This window comes from Hetaerina americana, unplaced genomic scaffold (genome assembly GCF_022747635.1).
Source record: "Hetaerina americana unplaced genomic scaffold, ioHetAmer1.1.p SCAF_9, whole genome shotgun sequence".
Classification (NCBI taxonomy): domain Eukaryota; kingdom Metazoa; phylum Arthropoda; class Insecta; order Odonata; family Calopterygidae; genus Hetaerina; species Hetaerina americana.
In genome coordinates, this window is record NW_027287538.1 from 28341946 (window position 1) to 28356255 (window position 14310).

The window sequence follows — 14310 nt, forward strand, 5'->3', positions numbered from 1 at the left end:
GAATCAATAATTTTTAATAAAAATGATTTTAAATTAACTTTTTTTTATCATGAACTAGTTAAACAATTGATACAGAGGGAATTACGTTAATTTAATATTCAATTGAAAGTACATGTATAAGTTAAAATTTTATATATACTTATAGTCTGAGCCCTCAAAGCAAGAAGGATTTGTTCCTCTTATTGTTTAAAAGAAATATTTTCTAAGAAATCCGAGGTTTGTAAAAAACCTTGTGGCAAATGTGCTGCTTATTTTTATAATTTCTTTCCTTTTAGTTTTAAATTTATGATTAAGTTGATGGTGATATTTTGGAATTGTATCGAAGTATTCTACACAATTAAATGAATGATACAATAAAACCATTCCCTTCCATAAGTGTTATAGGTATTTGATATTTATAAAATTTTCAATGCAATTACATTACAAATTATATCATTTGGTGTACATTTTTGCAAGTATCGGATTACTTAGAAAACATTCAATTAAAAAACTATTTTAAAGCAACAATACTATTAACAGTAGTAGTAGCAGTAGTACTTAGGGTAGGCGACCGATAGCGATCTTACTCACTCAAAGTGCCCTCCACAAAGCACCTCAAGTAGGGATCGAGATACCTCTGAAAAATGTTCGACACCGCCGGGATTTGAACCCGGGCCCCCTGGCCAGTACGATAGCCACCGTAACATCTCGATCCCGCACTATGCCAGTAACGGCTTTCATATTTACACATATTATTTTATATTTAATACTTTTAATAAATTAATATCTTAGTAAAAAATTCATAATAATATTCGTGTAAAATAGTCATGATTATTTGATATTTTTTAATAGGAGATTATTATGAATTAGGTAAAAAACATGGAAAAATGTTTTACAAAGATAATAACTGAAGGATATATATATGTATATATATACATGTATATATATATACATATATATATATATATATACACATCATAATTCATTCATTCAGTTATATATATATATATATATATATATATATATATATATATATATATATATATATATATTTTGAAGGAGAGGTCTGAAAGTTGAATATTTAAAATCAAAACGCTCAGAATAATTAAGGAATGTTAGAAAAGGGATTTATGAGTTTGCAAAAGGAATAAGTATGGGAGAGAGAAGAATGCAGTGATGAGAGAGAATAGAGAACTTCTGAATGGGAATTTAAAAAGGGAGAAAATCAATTCCGCCTAATTGGAGTTCTTCTTTTCTACCAACGCTAAAAAACTGTATTAATCAAGTGCACCATCGTTAAAAAAAAATTCAAATTCTAAGGGTGTGAAATGAAAGGATTAAAATAAAATAGAGTCCCAAATTAAATTTTTCAAGACTCTGAGAAATCATGGAGAATTAATTCTAAAGAACACAGAAAGAGAACAAAATACGCTGAAATCAGCATTTTTCAAAAAGATTTTTCGCCCTTATTTGAAGCTTGAGAAATCAACCAATTTCTGTTTTTCTTTAGATAATGATGTCTATGATGTGTCTGTCTCAAGTGCGTCTTTGTGCCGGTAGAGACGAGGGAGGAAGGAAGGTGGGAGGGAGGGAGGAGCTGTGGAAGGTGGAGAGAAGACATAGTTAACAGTATGAAAACGATATTTGAATTTTGTAGCTCTCATAAATAGAACAACAAAATTAATATAAGCTCGAATGACTAACTCTTTTCACCTTTATCGTAGTAGAAGTAAAACCAAATTTAGCAGAAACGCTTTAATTCGAACTGATATTTACTGATTGCCTATGTTACAAACAAAACTGCATCAAAAATGTTAAATACTTTAACTGTCCTCCTTTGCGTTAAAACCTGCAGTAATATCCTCGCGGAAATGAAGTAATTGTTACAGGAGTGCATACGCTTTGTATTTTACGAGTATAAAACTGTAATCGACACCTGAAAATAAAAAAATATCACAAACCCAAATGCCATTAGTCAAATAGCTGAGGGTCAAAATAAATAAAAAAATTACAAGAGAAATGGAACTCAGCTAGTAGAAAATGTTTGCCACACTTCCCACATGTTTTCCAATTTTTTTTTACGGCTAAAACTGTGATAACATCCAAGCTCACACCTGGGGGTAAATCAAAACGGTACTTGTGATAGGAGGAAAATCCTCAGTGAGAATTAAACATTTTTTCCGAAAAAATATTAATTGAAAAAGAAACATGATAGCACTTTGTAAATACACCTATGGCCATAATTTAAGTCCGAATTTAAAGACGAGATTTTGTGCTGAACATTATCCACACGATTAAGTGATATCTTTTATAAGTTGTAGCAGAATGTTTTGACTTTTCAGAAAAAGACGTTTCAGCGCCAAGATTTCAGTGCAAGGCGCCTAACAGTCACAACGGAAGTAAAATAGTGTGTGCACAAATTAGGGTTTCCTTCTAAATGTGGATGAGGAGATAAACGAATACAGGAGATACACAAGAATTAAAGTTACAGAAAATATAATGCTACAGCATGTTTGAATGACTTTATTGAATTTGTAATATCGATTATTGTTTTGCTTAGATGTACATTCGTAACCACGATATATTCAATTTATTATTATTGTTTGTTTGTATTTTTTAGATTTAAACTCATACTAATTAACCGTCTGTGATTGATTTACCAGATGAGCTGGACTTTCGTGGAGCTTCAAGACAAGTGACTATGAACTCAAGAGACTATATTCAAATGTATGAGGAACATAAGGAATCGTTCTACGAGTATGCTTAGAATCTCTCAACACATAAAACAATAATATCAACATAGTAATTTTTCAGAGTGAATTGGCTCTTTTAGACGACTGAAAATGTTTACCAGTACATATGGAGGGACATTTACTTTTTAATTAAATTGAAAAATTATAAAGTTATTCATGGACCTCATATAAACTGCGAAAGGTCTGCGATTCCATTTCTCTAATTCTTTATTTTAACATCAATACGAATAATACGTATATTCGAATGAATTTGATAACGGTTCAGGTAAATTCTTTTATTGAATTTTCATTTATTGCGAGTATATTATATATGTATCGACCAGAAACAAAAAACTTATTTCAGAACTCTGTAGTTATTTTATCTCAACTTTAACAAAAAATAAAAATGTTCACATTCATACAAGTATATACATGGATATAAATGAATTTCAGAGGAGAGCACAGGTGCTTAAAATAAGAAACATTTTAAAATAATAGTTATCGGAGCACACTCGGAAATTGGACCCATTTGGCTCTTGGTGGTCGTCCTTGACAACAGTTACGTTACTGATAGAAAATATATTTATATAGGCTCCTCTTTCTCTTTTTTAGAATTTCTGACAAGCTTTGGAAAATAATTAGAAAAAAAAATCACGATAGTACTTAGATACCACTTCCATACAATTTATGTTTTGTAGTGGCATGCATAAAAGTATTCCATTGAATGAAACTAATAATTTTTAATAAAATAGTGAAAGAAGAGGTCAACACTTATAAAATCAGAATGGGTTTCCATGATTCGTGCAGAGCTTGCAAAATATTTGGGTGCCACTATTACTGGGTATCGTACGTAACGAATTTGTATTTCTTATGAGTGATAACTTTCAAGAAACTAGTATTTTTCAATGGTATTTTAAAAATTATTGTGATAAAAGGGTGAAGGAAACAATTTTAGCCTGCTTTCTATGGTCAGTCGCAAAAAGTACGATGATTTTGGGAAAAATGTATCGGTAAAAATTGCTAAAATCCTTCAAAATAGCAATCTGACAAAAAACTGAAAACAAAATAAAAATTAATGCTACACGGTACTTGAAAAACTAAAAATTAATAAACAAACCGCAAAAATTTCAATTTGTAAAATTCATTCACCTTCACTGGGATTCGAACTTGGATCTCTCGATATCCAGCCGGGTTTAATGCACTTAAGTGGCTGACTCCGTTAAAGTTTCTATCGAGGCAACTCCCGCAGTTCTTTGGATAAGCAAACCGTCATAGATATATTAGTACACCTATGACAGGAGATTCTGGAGAGTTCGATATGAACTTAATCTCTTTACAAACGCATCTAGCATACAATATTATACTGGTAATCTGCCGTTCAAGATAGGTTTTCGATGAATACATACGGAACAACGATACATTTCTAAGTAGCTCCTAACAAAACACAACCTTACATCCGGCAAAACACTAAACTGTTCAACAATTCCGCACTCTTTCTTCCTCCCTTCTTTCCATCCAACATGCACCTATCCTTTTCCTCCCCCTTCCTTTATTTTAGATAATTGAAACTCTTCTATCCTCGTTTTTCTAAGCCACAAAATAGTGACGCTTGAATTTTATTCATCCCCGCGGCCTGATTTGATTATGATTCCCTTAATGTCCTTCATATAGTTTAACTATAACAAAAAGGGATTCATTATGTCCCCACATTATTTGGGTCTAAACTGACTTTCTATGTCTAAACTTCAAACCTAATATATTTAACGTGTAGATCCTCCATGTACGAATATTCTTCCCATCTCTCTGGAACCTTTGCTGGCTCAATTTATAATTTTTCTTTATGTATCATCGATGTAATGTACCGATTTCCCCTTCTTACTTTCCGACAGTAATTTAACGTTTCTATTCAGGGCGCCAATTTCACACTTTCTTAGTAAATTGCATTGCGTCTTCCACCGCGCTTCTTCCGACTTGTTGGTTCCCTACCTCGGAGCCATCTTTGCGTATTTTGTGCGGCACGTAGCATATGAATAATCCAAGTGCTGCCGTTTATAGGTAGTTCTGACAAGAATGAAGGCATCTCTCAAAATAGTTCAAAATAATCGTATTTCCCTCACAAAATCAGGTGACCAAGCCTTATAAAACGCTAAATTACGGGTATTAAAAATGTATAACTTTTTTTCATAAATTCAAATAATTCTCCTCTTTCTAGAGGCAGTTGACCTAATTCCTTTCTCCCAAGACTCTCATCATAGTTTATGGGCACATGCGTTTAACTGTGCAAGATGAACATATTTATTTCTCTAGAATTAATGCCCTATTACAGTTTAATAAGTTCAAAAAGTACATCTATGTTAAAGATGTCTCTACCGTTTAGCATCAAAATTTCACCTGCAACCTTGGATTTTGTTGCCCCGGGAATCTTTTTCCGTTTCGCCAAGAGAGAGCACTCATATAGAGAAGAGAGGACAGTCGTAGTGAAGTACCTCCTGTCCACCGCTCGTGCGGAGCACGTCTTTCCTCCTGGCTGCCAAACAATGGAACAATTGTGAAACTATTAAAGAACAGATTCTTCTAACGAAATTAAAACTCCACATTCATCCGAACGGGCCCTAGTATATTTTATGAAACAATATTCGAGAAAAAGAACCTAAAAAGCATCACTTTCCGGCTGATGTCCGCAAGCTCTAAAAATAACTGAGTGACTCTCGAGGAAATGTATGAAAACGTATTTTTACCCAATAATATCTCACATGATTTTCAGGCTCTTATTTATGAAACTAAAACAGTGACGCTCTTCCCTCATGGTTATGGCGAATGTTTCAAACCCTTAAGGATAACTGGTCCACAGTTTGTTGACTATAATTGTGAAAATAATCCAAATATTATTTCAAATTAGAGGTTATTCACAACTTTGCTCCTAAACATCTAAAAGATTATGGTTGCTTTATTTACAATTTTGAAGTAATAAAGGAGAAGCTAGGATTTTTTTCCGATTAATTATTTAAATTGATGAAAACATTTTATGCTTTCTCCAATAAAGTAAGATGATTCTTAGCACTATTGATATTAAATAAAATCTGGAAATAAAATTATTAACATTAAGTTCATCGTAGTTGCTACACTTAGCTGTCTACAAATTCTATGCTTCAGAAAACAGCATTCATTTGGTGCATTAATATTCTACTGCATGATATAAAAACATAATCTTTGAAATGCATGATAAACTAAACTCTGTTTAGCGCAATTACTGATGAACATCGTTATATTCTAACAACCAATTTTAATAGGGTGCACGAAGGTAGTCTGAAAAGTTCTCGGCCTCACCCATAGATAGCATTACTACTCGCACGATCATTTTGTCTCATGTTGGGTACACTGTGGGTAGACGCAGTGTGGAATTGCAAATCAGCAGTTTGCTGTAGGCAGTCTTTGGAATCAGTTACGCTACGTTTGTTGATAGAAATTGAAAAAATCGATCTTCATGCAGTGATACAAATCTTCGTAAAAGGAAGTATTCTGCGAGGCAAAATTCATTCGGGTATCTCAAAAGTATAAGGGAGCGCTTCTCTTACCATGTCCACCGTGAAGAAATGAATAACCGACGTCACATTTGACCGTGAAAGCCTCCAAGGAAATCCACGTGAAGGATCTACAAAAAGTGTAACCACATTGAAAATTAACAAAAAAGGGCACTATTTGGTTTTTGGAGAACAACGCGCGAAGGTGAGCGAAATTTATAATACTGTCGGGATATGAAAATAAAGTTACGAAGTTTAACGAAAGATAGGTGTCGCAGGTACTCACTGTGAATCAAAAACCCATTCAGAGGAAAAATTCAAACAATGTATGGCGCGAATTACAAAAAACAATACCTTTCTGCGTCGATTAATTTGTGCAAGTGGTGGCATTTGAAATTGAATGAGCTCTGGTACCCTTTATCCTAGCATGATTAGCAAAACGATTGCCCTCAAACGTAGCTTTGTGTCACGCAAAACTATGCTAAATTTGGATCAAAATGTCATGAAGGAATAATGTGTTTGTCCTAGCAACATAAAAAAGGTAAGAAAAAAGCTTTAATCGACCGATGACTATTCTACACAGAATAAGTCTAATATTACTAGTGCTGATATAATTAATCCTTCGCCTGTTTCTAGTTAAAGATGTCCCCTTAGCCTCGGTAAATCTTTTATCCTAGGTTCCTCACGTCTTTGAAAAAATTCCATTATTTAAACTGTTAATCCATTATTCCTAATGTCTTATAGAGTGAATTTAAAAAAGAAGAGGTAGAATGATTTGACTTGTCCTGAGACCCGGCAGTTAACTGGATTTATAATTAAGGAAAATATGGATCAAAATTACAGAGGAAAACCTAGGAATAACTATGAGTAGCATATAATGGAAAATATCGATGTAACAACCTATTAAGGAATTACGAGATTGGCAGGGAACGGGATAGTCTGCAGCAAATCGTTCTTTGGACTAATAGCCCATGGTGACAATAAGCGTAAATATACGTACTGCAGAACAGTCCTAAATTCAAAATCCTTTTAGTGCCACATATATCAAGGATGTTCTTCGAGCCATTTACGATGTCTATATATCTAAGGGGGATCGAGATGGTGCGGGGGCTAACGTGCTGGCTTCCAACCCAGAGAGCACGGGTTCAAATCCCGGCGGTGTTGAATATTTTTCAGAGGTATCCCGATCCCTTCTTGAGGTGCTTCGTGGAGGGCACTTGGAGTGAGTACGCCGTCCGTCGGATGGGACGTTAAACTGCTTGACCCCTTGGCGCCTTTCGTAAAGAGTAGGCTAATGCCGACGCCGGGTTTCTCTCCACCCTTCATCCTTTCCTGTCCATCCCCTATGGCGCAAATGACCTCAGTTGTCGGTCGCCTCCCCTAAAAACTACTACTACTATATATCTAAGTCTACGTGAAAACAGAAGTTATCCCTTGGCTGCTGGAATGTATGCCATAAGATATAGTTATATTAATTATACTGCCGTATTTATTTTCGGGACATGACATGGAATAAGTGAACCAACCCTCCAAACTTCCAAATAAACCTCTGAACAAACCCAATAAAGTCGTAAACCTGCTTACTTGTTGCGCAACTCCACGCTAACCACCCTAATTTTTCCAATCAGTTCCCCTCTTCTAAAAGCGATCGTAGTCTCTTCATTCCTTCCACATTTCGTTCTCCGTTCTGCCGCCAGTTCTACCCCACGAGCTTCAAACATATATCCACGATAGGTAACCTGGTATTCAGATTACTTGGAGAGGGGGTAACCCCTGTAAAAATAATATAACAACAGAAAAAATCATCGAATCGGAAGGATTGAATTATCCTGGAAACAATGATTCAAATAAATACGTTATAATAATTTAATAAATAAATATTTATCGTAATAAACGAAAACTGAGTAATATTTACATTAAAGTAAAGAAATACATGAACGATGTTTAATAATTGAGAATAAATGATATTTTTGGAGGATAACTGGGGTTTGGAGGATAACTCCTTTTAAAAATAAATTCAATGCTTGCAACTTAACTCATCGGCTTGGGAATGTGAAGGATATGGAAATTGACCTGCTCATTACAGGGTTCCGTGTTCAAATTCGGATAATGCCGATGATTTTTTTCCAATTTTATAACGACCTGGCCATCGTAGTTTTTGTGGAGGATGCTGCAGCTCAGAAAAGATAAAACTTACACCTCTCTCACTATTTTCTTTCAATGGGAACTGTTCGAGGGTCTTAGAACCAGGTGATATCCACCCAGACTAACCTTCTAAAAACTAAATGGCGAATCTATCAACTACAGACATACTATGGTGGGAGTTCCAAATTATTATGATAATAGTTCATTCAATGAAAAAATATATTACACTTAACCCCTGTTCTATATCAAGAAATTTGAGTAACTAGTACTCAATCATTTCTCTCTCTCTGCCCGATTTTTCCTAAGAATAATTAGACCTAATCATTTTTCAAATATTGAATTAATGACCATTAAGCATTTCCTGAGTCAAAAATCGATAAATAAGTTATTTTTATCACTACTTAATAATAATAGTTAGCTGCAAATATGTTATCATTATTCAAAACGTTATTGAGGATGAAAGTAAGGTGAATGAACCCAGTACTTACAGTTTCACGTAACAAAAGACTGCATACCTTGGCAATTTGTCACACCATCTGAACGTAATAATTGCAAAATTACATCTAAATGATTGTATTTCTCTCCGGCATAAGCCAGGTTAAACACGGGGCGGAAATGATAAGTATATCAATGCGTTTTAAGTACTTATGTATCTCATTGTTTTTAACGTAATAAGGAAATATTGCAACAAAACGAAGGCACTTATTCTTGCCATATACTACCTTGATCAAAAATTTCCCGGAATTTATTCAGAAAATTAAAAATACAAGTTTATTCATCTAAATCTATATTGTCCCCTTCAAAGTAATCCCCATCGACTGCAACACACTTATGCCAGCGCTTGATCCAATCCTCGAAACATTTTTTATATTCGGTTTTCGGTATGTCCATCAGTGCTTCCTGCGATTTTTCCATTACTTCCTCTCGGCTGCTAAAACGCGTTCCCCGTAATGGTTTTTTAACTCGATTGAACAGAAAGAAGTCACAGGGAGCCAAATCAGGTGAATTCGGTGGCTGTTGGATGGTATTTGTTGCATTTTTCGTCAAAAAATTACGAATAATGATAGCACTGTGCGACGGTGCGTTATCATGGTGCAAAATCCACGAGTTTTCTGCCCACATTTCTGGTCTCTTTCGGCGAATTGCTTCACGCAAACGTCTCATAACGCCCAAATAATACTCTTTGTTTACTGTCTGGCCTTCTGGCAAAAATTCATGATGCACTACACCGTTGTAATCCATGAAAACCGTCAGCATTGCCTTCTTTTTTGACTGAAAACGACGTGGTTTTTTTGGTCTCGGCTTATTTGGTGAACGCCATTCACTTGCCTGATGTCTGGATTGCGTGTCGTACTCATAAACCCACGTCTCGTCTCCAGTAATGATCCTTTTGATGAATGTGGGATCGGATTCAGCCTCGCAAATCATGTCTTTTGCGACGTCAACACGGTCTCTTTTTTGCATGAAATTGAGGTCTTTTGGCATGCTACACGACGGAAACCCAAATCATTAACCACAATGTCTTGGGCGGATCCATAGGCAATGTTCAAGTCCTCCGCTATTTCTCTGATGGTTAATTTGCGGTTATTGACCAACATTTCTTTTACTTTATCAATTTTTTCACCGACTTTCGATGTCGATGGTCTGCCACTGCGTTCATCATCTTCGATTGACTCACGACCACTTCTGAACCGCTCGTGCCACTGGTAAACGACCGTTTTTTTAGAGAATCGTTGCCGAAACACTTTTCCAACATTTCCAACGTCCGTGCGCCACTAAATCCGTTTTTTACGCAAAATTTAATACAAGTTCGTTGTTGCAAATTTAAATCCATTTCTGAAATTGTAAAAAATCGCCAACACACACAGAGATAGATGTACTCTTGGCTACGTAACTTTTGCAAATGTCAAGTTATGACACTAAGATTTAAAGGGAATATCAACAACAGATGTACCAATTTAACAAAAAAAACAGAACTCAAATCGGAACGATGGGAGCGCCACACGGTGGTTATTCCGGGAACTTTTTGATCAAGGTAGTAAAGCTAAGGCAAGAACTTGTTCGTGTATCACACCGCTGTATGTTCATTAGCTGGTTTGCCAAGTTCAAATGAGTCCTAGGGGTGCAGTCATTTAAAACGGAACGCACATCTACAAATTCACCTGCGCGATACCAATGCTGCATATCACCCTCATCATCCCGTACTCCATTCAGTATATCCTCATCAAAGGATTGCCTCTCTCCTTTTGGAAATGCAAATTAGCTCAGTAGTATCCTCCCGATGATAACTACGCCCGAGTTAAACAGGAATGCCACAGAGACTGCGAAATACATGCCTCCAATGATTCCCTAAGGGTTAAGCGACTGCGCTTGTCATGCGGTACAAAAGCGCATGGGTGTCTTGTATTGGTTGCAAAACGTCGCTAACTGGGCCTCAGTCTGTAAAAACAATCCGATCGAAACTATACGGGATCCAATCTGGCTTACGGGTCGTCGAGTGCGATAGACAGAAAAATCATTCAACCTCCAGCATCAACTTCACTATCCCTCGTTACCGTCTATTTCCAACGACCAATCAAATATTTTTGTTCCACATTTGGGTTTATTTTTTTACTTTTAATCCTGCGACGTCCAAAGTTTACGATTCAATATTCCGGGTAGATTTCCGCCATGCGTTCCATTGTGAGAGCCACCATTCTTTTATCCCACGGGCACGATCACCGCATGAAGGGAAATTCTCCTCTCCACCTTAGGTTGTTTGGTGTGGTCGCGGGTGAAACCAGAAAGAAAAATTCAAGGGAAGGCAGGAGTTAACGTTTTCTAAAAATAGACTCAAACATTAAAAATGTCAACGCCAGAAGAATGTCAGAATAGGAAAAAGAGGAAAAAGTGATCGCCCTAATTCATTTGCAGAATCGAGAAAAGAGGAGGGAATAAATATTGGAAAAATAGTGATGGCACTAATCACATGTCAGTATTGCGCCAAACTCCTTTGATATTTGTAAAGGAATAATATAACTGTGACACCACCGATATATGGGAAAGTGTTACGGAATAGGCAGTCAAAATATAATAGACTCTCGTACGTATCTTTCTTCGCGTATTTTTAAATTCAAATGTTCACACATAGATATTCTTCCATGTTCTGAGATATCAAAATATAACTACGCAGTCGAGCTCGAAACATAAAGGCCTCTAAATTTATTTGATCTAACTGAGACAAAACGAGAATGCGCTAATTATTCGGCTGACAGAGCAGTAATGTTTAATTAATTTATTAACGATTGAAGAGTTATTAAGGCATGACAATTTATTAACAGAGGCAATGGTGACAGTTTTTTGTCTCAACGCTTTACAAAGGACTTCACTGCAGGGAACCATGCCTGGGCTCCCCGAGCTTATAGCAGCTAGTCTAACAATGCCAGGTCTAATTAGGTCATGCCTGTATTTAACTACTAGCGTGTGCCATTATACTGCCTTATTATTTTGGGATTTACATTTGGGAGGGTCCTCCAGTGCAGGAGTATTTTACTTTCGTATCCCTTCCATGAAATGTTTAATTATCGAGTGCCTATGGCAAAGCTTTGGGGTGGAAGATTTACCCCCATGACGCTCACATCACAGCCAGTAATCCCATCCCCGGGGCAACGACGAAACCCATTTTCACGCACCCAATTGACTCACAATCACCTCTCGAAAATCAGGAAAGATCGTTCCCCACTTTGACTTACGACTCAAGCAATTCTGATGCGAGAGATAAAGAAATGCGTGTGCGTATAATTCCTCCTGAAAGAAAGGCAATCACAAAATTAAATAAAGTGCTGTCTGGACTTGCATTAACTTATTCAGTTGAAATTGCAATCTTAAGGAATAATGTTGCGCGTGAAAGAGGTGATGCATTTTCTCCATTATTAAAGAAAAATGTATTTGCAGTGATAATTAGATTTCTTAGTTAAATAAATATGCATGTGACATTAATGTAATACTGACACCTTCTGCAGAGAATCAGAAGAAATGTAAAGGATGGAAATAATACCCAGGACAAGTAAAGGTCACCTGAAATAGTGGACGATTTTCTGATCTGCGGCCTACCTGTTATATTTCCCTTCCTTAATCCAATCAAAAAAATTATTTTAACAATTTAACACTTCGCAGTTTTGAAACATAAGTACAATATAAGTGATATATAACCTTAAGTCAATGGCTTTCAGTTTATTACCACGTTAGGATTGCTGTCAAAATAACGGTACGAAATATGAGGCCTTGAAAACACCCCCGTTTTCTGTAGTTAGGCACTCTTTCATTGCTTCGTAATTCAATCGCAATCGGTATTTTCCATCTATCTCATGGATCCCTTGAAGTTGAGGGATAAAATAGCGAGGGAAGAGAATAGGAATATTCTTTATGTGGAGTGCATTTAATTTGCAGTGTTGAGACATGGGCATTAAGGAAAACGTAGGAAAAGAGGATTGAAGCATTTGACATAATGCTGAGGAGACGGATGTTGAAAATCAGTGGGCAATAAAAGGAAAGACATGAGGAAGTTTTAGAAAATGTCAAGTCAGAAATGGCACAACTCAAGTGAAAACAAGGAAGAGAAAAGTTTCCTGAAAAGAATCTTGGATGAGACTGTTTGCAATAGATCGCTATTAAAGACATTGGAAAGGTAGAAGAAGAATTTAGATGATGGATTACCATAGAAGGGTACATCGGTGAAATGAAGAGAATGGCAGAGGAAAGGCTCCAGTGCAGAGGAAAGTGGAAGATGTTTGCTGAGCCTACTTATGAAGTGGATGATCTATTATGATGAACCCATAAAATAATCCTGGAAAAATATTTTCCTAGTGTCCGTCTCATTTTGAACCGTAAGATTTTCAGCCATATTGGCTCTGAAGATATACTCAAAATAAGGGCAGTAAAAAAATTCTCCTATCCGTATTCTTAAGGTTTCTTTTATGCACTATATTAATTTTATGAATATAAACCCAAACAGATCCCCTGCTTTTAGTATATTAATATGACACGCTCTATTTGTGAGGACCATGAGTTTCATGAACATGGTTAAATAGCACTTCCCCCTTCTTACTTTCCTTTTAAGCACGATCTCTCCTGGCGTAGCGGAGATCTATTGTGGTTCATCAACCAGATTCATTTTCATTCCCTCCTTTTTCGTATACTAAGAGACTATTTTATTTTATGTAATTTAAAATTGTTATGCACTAGATTTTCTGCCAGCATGTACATATATAAATTTGCACGTATTTTTGAAGTTTTTAGGGAATATTTTTTCCATTTTCCCTTTTTCTCCTTTATCTTTCCCTTCTTCTCTTTTATCCCTTACCCATCCCACCTGATGATTGCACCCTCTACCAAACACCTTTTTGGTGGACCGTGGGGTACTCATGTAAATGTAGTTGTATTTATTAGGCTGTTCTGAAGTTCATTTTCAACTCCTAACTTTGAGTGAGATATTTCATCAGTAAAAGTGATTCAAAGAACATAATAGTAAATTTTAACTTATCCGCGGCATTCATCCATAAGAAGTGAATAGTATTGTAGTAAATATTTCAAGAAGTACATCAGCGCATTATGAAAATAAATCATTATGATAATTGTACTTTGTGACCAGATAAAAAATTTAGTGAAAAAGTTCCATAATTTGAACTCTACTTTAAATTTTCTTTCATTTCACACCATTTTCGCTCTGTATTGAGAATATCGTAATTACATTTTTTAATTGAAATACGCTGAAACAAATTTCCGAAAAAAATGTATTTCACAAATAAAATATTTCCTAAAAGCCGTTGTTCTGACTTTAACCCTGTCATTGTTAAAGTTTACCTGTCAGATAGTCACAGAGAGTGTACAAATTGCTCTCCGTGTGAACCTAATAAATGGTCAAATCGTCAGGTTATTTAGTTTTTACCCTAAGA